This window comes from Oncorhynchus keta, chromosome 15 (assembly GCF_023373465.1).
Source record: "Oncorhynchus keta strain PuntledgeMale-10-30-2019 chromosome 15, Oket_V2, whole genome shotgun sequence".
Lineage (NCBI taxonomy): Eukaryota > Metazoa > Chordata > Actinopteri > Salmoniformes > Salmonidae > Oncorhynchus > Oncorhynchus keta.
The window spans coordinates 43,328,284-43,334,436 of NC_068435.1; the positions used below are offsets into that span (position 1 = coordinate 43,328,284).

Genomic DNA, 6,153 nt, shown 5'->3' on the forward strand with positions numbered 1-6,153 from the left:
ATTTGATTTATTCTTAACTGCGTTGTTGGTTAGGGGAACAGTAAGTAGGTTGTATTTGTAACTGCGTTGTTAGGGACTCGTAAGTAGGTTGTATTTGATTTATTTTTAACTGCGTTTGTTGGTTAGGGGGACTCGTAAGTAAGGTTTGATTTGATTTATTCTTAACTGCGTTGTTGGTTAGGGGGACTCGTAATTTGTAAGGTTGTATTTGATTTATTTTTAACTGCGTTGTTGGTTCGGGGGACTCGTATTAGGTTTATTTGATTTATTTTTAACTGCGTTGTTGGTTCGGGGGGACTCGTAAATGAGTTGTTTAATTTGATTTATTCTTAACTGCGTTGTTGGTTAGGGGACTCGTAAGTAAGGTTGTATTTGATTTATTCTTAACTTTGTTGGTTAGGGGGGACTCGTTAAGGTTGTATTTGATTTATTTTTAACTGCGTTGTTTTAGGGGACTCGTTTGTATTTGATTTATTTCTTAACTGCGTTGTTGGTTAGGGGGACTCGTAAGCAAGGTTGTATTTGATTTATTTTTAACTGCGTTGTTGGTTCGGGGGGACTCGTAAATAACTGCGTTGTTGGTTATCTCTTTATTTGATTTAACTGCGTTGTTGGTTAGGGGACTTATCTCTAAGGTTGTATTTGATTTATTCTTAACTGCGTTGTTGGTTAGGGGACTTTAGTAAGGTTGTATTTGATTTATTTTTAACTGCGTTGTTGGTTAGGGGGACTCGTAAGTAAGGTTGTATTTGATTTATTTTTAACTGTGTTGTTGGTTAGGGGGACTCGTAAGTAAGGTTGTATTTGATTTATTCTTAACTGCGTTGTTGGTTAGGGGGACTCGTAAGTAAGGTTGTATTTGATTTATTCTTAACTGCGTTGTTGGTTAGGGGGACTCGTAAGTAAGGTTGTATTTGATTTATTTTTAACTGCGTTGTTGGTTAGGGGGACTCGTAAGTAAGGTTGTATTTGATTTATTTTTAACTGCGTTGTTGGTTAGGGGGACTCGTAAGTAAGGTTGTATTTGATTTATTCTTAACTGCGTTGTTGGTTAGGGGGACTCGTAAGTAAGGTTGTATTTGATTTATTCTTAACTGCGTTGTTGGTTAGGGGGACTCGTAAGTAAGGTTGTATTTGATTTATTCTTAACTGTGTTGTTGGTTAGGGGGACTCGTAAGTAAGGTTGTATTTGATTTATTCTTAACTGCGTTGTTGGTTAGGGGGACTCGTAAGTAAGGTTGTATTTATTTATTCTTAACTGTTTTGGTTCGGGGGGGGACTCTTAAGGTTGTATTTGATTTATTCTTAACTCGTTGTTGGTTAGGGGGACTCGTTTTTAAGTCTGTTGTATTTGATTTATTATTTAACTGCGTTGTTGGTTGGGGGACTCGTATTTAGGTTTATTTGATTTATTTTTAACTGCGTTGTTGGTTAGGGGGACTCGTAATAAGGTTGTATTTGATTTATTCTTAACTGCGTTGTTGGTTAGGGGGACTCGTAAGTAAGGTTGTATTTGATTAATTTATTCGTTGTTGGTTAGGGGGACTCGTGATTTATTCTGTCTAATTTGATTTATTTTTTGCGTTGTTGGTTATCTCACTCGTAAGTAAGGTTGTATTTGATTTATTCTTAACTGCGTTGTTGGTTAGGGGACTCGTTAAGGTTGTATTTGATTTATTTTTAACTGCGTTGTTGGTTAGGGGGACTCGTAAGTAAGGTTGTATTTGATTTATTTTTAACTGCGTTGTTGGTTAGGGGGACTCGTATTTAAAGGTTGTATTTGATTTATTCTTAACTGCGTTGTTGTTGGTTAGTATTTAATTTGGACTGCGTTGTTGGTTAGGGGACTCGAAGTAAGGTTGTATTTGATTTATTTTTAACTGCGTTGTTGGTTAGGGGGACTCGTAAGTAAGGTTGTATTTGATTTATTCTTAACTGCGTTGTTGGTTAGGGGGACTCGTAAGTAAGGTTGTATTTGATTTATTCTTAACTGCGTTGTTGGTTAGGGGGACTCGTAAGTAAGGTTGTATTTGATTTATTCTTAACTGCGTTGTTGGTTAGGGGGACTCGTAAGTAAGGTTGTATTTGATTTATTTTTAACTGCGTTGTTGGTTAGGGGGACTCGTAAGTAAGGTTGTATTTGATTTATTTTTAACTGCGTTGTTGGTTAGGGGGACTCGTAAGTAAGTTTATTGATTGTATTTGATTTGATTTATTTTTAACTGCGTTGTTGGTTAGGGGGACTCGTAAGTAAGGTTGTATTTGATTTATTCTTAACTGCGTTGTTGGTTAGGGGACTTTAAGGTTGTATTTGATTTATTCTTAACTGCGTTGTTTGTTCGTTGTTGGGGGGACTCGTAAGTAAGGTTGTATTTGATTTATTCTTAACTGCGTTGTTGGTTTGTTAAGGTTGTATTTGATTTATTCTTAACTGCGTTGTTGGGGGGACTCGTAAGTAAGGTTGTATTTGATTTATTCTTAACTGCGTTGTTGGTTAGGGGGGACTCGTAAAGTAAGGTTGTATTTGATTTATTCTTAACTGCGTTGTTGGTTAGGGGGACTCGAAGTAAGGTTGTATTTGATTTATTTTTAACTGCGTTGTTGGTTCGGGGGACTTTAAGGTTGTATTTGATTTATTCTTAACTGCGTTGTTGGTTAGGGGACTCGTAAGTAAGGTTGTATTTGATTTATTCTTAACTGCGTTGTTGGTTAGGGGGACTCGTAATAAGGTTGTATTTGATTTATTCTTAACTGCGTTGTTGGTTCGGGGACTCGTAAGTAAGGTTGTATTTGATTTATTCTTAACTGCGTTGTTGGTTAGGGGACTTGAAGTAAAGGTTGTATTTGATTTATTCTTAACTGCGTTGTTGGTTCGGGGGACTCGTTTAAGGTTGTATTTGATTTATTCTAACTGCGTTGTTGGTTAGGGGGACTCGTAAGTAAGGTTGTATTTGATTTATTCTTAACTGCGTTGTTGGTTCGGGGACTCGTAAGTAAGGTTGTATTTGATTTATTTTAACTGCGTTGTTGGTTGGGAGGACTCCAGAGTAAGGTTGTATTTGATTTATTTTTAACTGAGTTGTTGGTTGGGGGACTCGTTAAGGTTGTATTTGATTTATTTTTAACTGCGTTGTTGGTTAGGGGGACTCGTGATTTAAGGTTGTATTTGATTTATTTTTAACTGCGTTGTTGGTTAGGGGGACTCGTAAGTAAGGTTGTATTTGATTTATTTTTAACTGCGTTGTTGGTTAGGGGACTCGTAAGTAGGTTGTATTTGATTTATTCTTAACTGAGTTGTTGGTTAGGGGGACTCGTAATTTGAGGTTGTATTTGATTAATTCTTAACTGAGTTGTTGGTTAGGGGACTCGTTTAAGGTTGTATTTGGATTTATTCTTAACTGAGTTGTTGGTTAGGGGACTCGTAAGTAAGGTTGTATTTGATTAATTCTTAACTGAGTTGTTGGTTAGGGGACTCGTAAGTAAGGTTGTATTTGATTTATTCTTAACTGAGTTGTTGGTTAGGGGGACTCGTAAGTAAGGTTGTATTTGATTTATTCTTAACTGCGTTGTTGGTTCGGGGGACTCGTAAGTAAGGTTGTATTTGATTTATTCTTAACTGCGTTGTTGGTTAGGGGACTCGTAAGTAAGGTTGTATTTGATTTATTCTTAACTGAGTTGTTGGTTAGGGGGACTCGTAAGTAAGGTTGTATTTGATTAATTTTTAACTGAGTTGTTGGTTGGGGACTCGTAAGTAAGGTTGTATTTGATTAATTTTTAACTGAGTTGTTGGTTTGGGGGACTCGTTTATAAGGTTGTATTTGATTAATTCTTAACTGCGTTGTTGGTTAGGGGGACTCGTAAGTAGGTTGTATTTGATTTATTCTTTCTGCGTTGTTGGTTAGGGGGATCGTAAAGTAAGGTTGTATTTGATTAATTCTTAACTGCGTTGTTGGTTAGGGGACTCGTAAGTAAGGTTGTATTTGATTAATTCTTAACTTTCGTTGTTGGTTAGGGGGACTCGTAAGTAAGGTTGTATTTGATTAATTTTTAACTGAGTTGTTGGTTAGGGGGACTAATTTGATTTAAAGGTTGTATTTGATTAATTTTTAACTGAGTTGTTGGTTAGGGGGACTCGTAAGTAAGGTTGTATTTGATTTATTCTTAACTGCGTTGTTGGTTAGGGGGACTCGTAAGTAAGGTTGTATTTGATTTATTTTTAACTGCGTTGTTGGTTAGGGGGACTCGTAAGTAAGGTTGTATTTGATTTATTCTTAACTGCGTTGTTGGTTAGGGGGACTCGTAAGTAAGGTTGTATTTGATTTATTCTTAACTGTGTTGTTGGTTAGGGGGACTCGTAAGTAAGGTTGTATTTGATTTATTCTTAACTGCGTTGTTGGTTAGGGGGACTCGTAAGTCTGGTTTATTTGATTAATTTTTAACTCGTTGTTGGTTAGGGGGACTCGTAAGTAAGGTTGTATTTGATTTATTCTTAACTGCGTTGTTGGTTAGGGGACTCGTAAGTAAGGTTGTATTTGATTTATTCTAACTGCGTTGTTGGTTAGGGGGACTCGTAAGTAAGGTTGTATTTGATTAATTTTTAACTCGTTGTTGGTTAGGGGGATTCGTAAGTAAGGTTGTATTTGATTTATTCTTAACTGCGTTGTTGGTTAGGGGGACTCGTAAGTAAGGTTGTATTTGATTAATTTTTAACTGAGTTGTTGGTTAGGCCCTTACACAGCCTGGAGGTGTGTTGGATCATTGTCCTGTTGAAAAACAAATGATAGTCCCACTAAGTATAAACCAGATGGGATGGCGTATCGCTGCAGAATGCTGTGGTAGCCAAGCTGGTTAAGTGTGCCTTGAATTCTAAATAAATCACTGACAGTGTCCCCAGGAAAGCAGCCCCACACCATCACACCTCCTCCTCCATGCTTCACGTGGGGACTACACATGCGGAGATCATCCGTTCACCTACTCTGCGTCTCAAAGATACAGTGTTGGGAACCAAAAATCTTACATTTGGACTCATCAGACCAAAGGACAGATTTCCACCGGTCTAATTTCCATTGCTCGTGTTGTTTAGACGGACTTCACAATTGGTCTCAGGATCTCATCACGTTATCTCTATGCATTCAAATTCAATCGATAAAATGCAATTGTGTTTGTTGTCCGTAGCCTATGTCTGTCCATACCATAACCCCACCGCCACCAGGAGGCACTCTGTTCAAACGTTGCGTCAGCAAACCGCTATACACGTGGTCTGCGGTTGAGGCCGGATGGACCTATTGCCAAATACGCTAAAACGACATTGGAGGCGGCTTATGGTAGATAAATGAATATTAAAATTCTCTTGCAACAGCTCTGGTGAACATTCCTGCAGCAAGCATGTCAAATTACACGCTCCAACACTTGAGACATTGGTGGCATTGTGTGACAACTGCACATTTTAGAGTGGCCATTTATTGTCCATAGCAAGGTGCAACTATGTAATGATCATGCTATTTAATCAGCTTCTTGATATGCCACACCTGCCATGTGGATGGATTATCTAGGCAAAAGAGAAATGCTCACTAACAAGGATGTAAAGAAATATGTGCACAACAGTGAGAAATAAGCTTTTTGTGCATATGGAACATTTTTAGGATATTTCATTTCAGATCATTAAACATGGGACCAACACTTTACATGTTGCATTTATATTTTTGGTCAGAGTATATGATTTTTTGGGGGAGCCGCCCCTTGCCGACCCCTCACGCCCTACAGTTCGCGAACCCCCGATCTAGCAGACCATAGACAACCAATTGCGTGATCTGAGTCACGGCACCAATGCGACCCACCCGGTATTGAACCTGGGTCGACCATGCTCTTTCAGACCATGTTAGCCCACAGAATGTGAAAACCAACGAAACGAATGATGATGTACGTGTTAGCTTTTCACAAGCTTATCCACAGGATCCTCCATCCCCTGTGCCTCATGCTCTACTCAGATGATCAAATGTAGGTCATGAGCGCTGTTCATTTTGGGGGGGGTGTTCGTTTGGCACGTGTTTGGAGTGTACGTTTTAGATCCTCTCTGGCGTAAACCGTCAGATAAATTACCCAGCAGGCTGTTGGCCCGCTAACGGAGGTAACTGGCAAACATATGAAAATCTC

The 6,153-nt window shown here is 38.5% G+C and overlaps 1 long non-coding RNA gene across 1 annotated transcript; it reads left to right on the forward strand.

The window, feature by feature from the left end:
• Positions 1-846: 846 nt before the first annotated feature.
• LOC127907714 (uncharacterized) lies at positions 847-3,247 on the forward strand. The gene is made up of 3 exons (XR_008065467.1): positions 847-1,017; positions 1,859-2,133; positions 3,160-3,247. It is a non-coding gene; the product is annotated as an uncharacterized LOC127907714 (long non-coding RNA).
• Positions 3,248-6,153: the final 2,906 nt, after the last annotated feature.